We start from the raw sequence: 1,877 nt of genomic DNA, 5'->3' as shown, positions 1-1,877 counted from the left end.
GCTGGGACCGTGTGATAAATCTTACCCATGCCCAATCCCACTACTGAAATAACTCAGAAGTGTCAGTTTGAAAAAGGATGTGCTGCATTTCTTCCCCTTATTAGCAGAAATAACAAGCCTGTGTTTGATAATCTGGCCTGCTTGGAAACGTCAACCCTTCCATTTTCCATCTGAATGAATAAATGGAGCTCTCTTACACTAATCTCACAGTGTGCCAGGGAACCCACGTCCTCTCTGGGTAGCTCTGTCCTATAAAGCACTGAAGCTCGTAGCATAACAAAACAATTTCCAGGTGCATTTGGCTTTTCAGGAGGTACATGCTGTCGCCTGATAAGGGTGCCTATTGTACCCAGCTCTCCCATTAAGTGCACCCCTGAAGATAAAAGTTGTTGCAGAAGACACGAGCACAATGATTGCTTGAGAAAGACGGCTGGAGGAAAACCAGACGGGAAACCAAAACTGTAGGTGCCTGTGCTTGACACAGGCACAAGGAAAAGATGTGTGGAAAGCTGGGGGACAGGGACCAATGTTACCTCCCTCTGGGAAGGGAATCATAAGCTCTTAATGACAGACCTGGCTGTTCATGTGAAGAATTTCCTCCCACTTGTCCTTGTTACACTGTGACTGCAAAGCTGCTGGTAGTGCTAGTTTCTCCGGGGGGGTTTGTAAGAGAAAAATGCACTGGTTTACTTCAATAGCTAGTATTTAGCACAGGAATGTATTGATGAGTTTGCCTTTTTCCCTGCTCTTACTCGATTTAATGATTTGCAGGCGCTGGGTCCCGAGGGCCCGTGTGTGGCAGGCGGGACTGAGCAGGGGAACGGCCCTGCACTGTGTTCCTGCAAACACCGCGGGCTCCAGCGCCTGCCCTTCAGGCTGGAAATCCCTGAGCAAGCCTCGGATCACCCTGCCATCCCCTTCTAAAACCCAGAGAAAGGTTTGCTGTCTACCCAGATGCTCCGGGAAGGGCCGGGCTTGCTGTGAGGCCGGAGCCAGCAGGCCCGGGCTGTGATGCTGACAGAGGTATCAAGATGTTTTACAGAACCAGCATCTGCTGGGAACAATTTATTCACTTTTAGTTATTGGAGCAGCTTTTGCCAGCAGGCAAGATGACTCAAGGTCTCCAATGCCATTTGTCATGGCTTACAACTGAGAGACTGAGCCCAGCCCAGCAGCCAGTGCCAGATTCTCATTGTCTGAGCCCAAGACTCTCTCAAAAGCTAAATGTTTGGTAGAATTCATTCCTCTCACAGTAACACTTGCTGTATTTATAGCTTCATCATTTTACTTTTCAGAAATAAGTAATCATATACCTGAGATGGAAAATGAAATGCATACCCACTACAGCCTACCAGAGAACAGCTCAATCAGGAAGCTGGAACATACAGTAAAACAGGGAATACCAGGATAACAACTGGAAAAAGAAATCTATTAGCTGCATTAAGTGTATCTCTGGACAAAAGATGTGATTTAGGTCTGGTAAGAAATGGTACCATAGAAACTATTTAGTACTCCCTGTTCACTTACCCCTCCAGTAAAAAAACACACCACCTGCCAATCTCTCCTTGCTCCCCTTCAGTGAACATCATGTCAACTGTGAAAGTTGGTGATAATTAACTGACTGATTGCCTGTGAGCCAGAAATCTCTTCTCTCATTACCTATCCGAGAGCTCTGCCTGCACGGACGACTGGAGCAGCCTGGCAGCACTCTGGATGCCGGCCCAAGACAGGCATTTGGTAGCCAGTGGAGGGGAGAGACACGGTTTGCCAGCTGCAGCCTTTCCCTTCAGCCATCCTGACGCCGTCAGGGGCTGGTTTAGCTCCAAGGCTAAGCCAAGCTGCTCTAACAGATGATGGCTATTCCCCATCCCCTCTGC

This window comes from Athene cunicularia, assembly GCF_003259725.1.
Source record: "Athene cunicularia isolate RWA chromosome 15 unlocalized genomic scaffold, athCun1 chr15_part1, whole genome shotgun sequence".
In the NCBI taxonomy this organism is placed as follows: domain Eukaryota; kingdom Metazoa; phylum Chordata; class Aves; order Strigiformes; family Strigidae; genus Athene; species Athene cunicularia.
The sequence above is the reverse complement of the archived record's forward strand: the minus strand, read 5'-3'. Positions refer to the sequence as shown.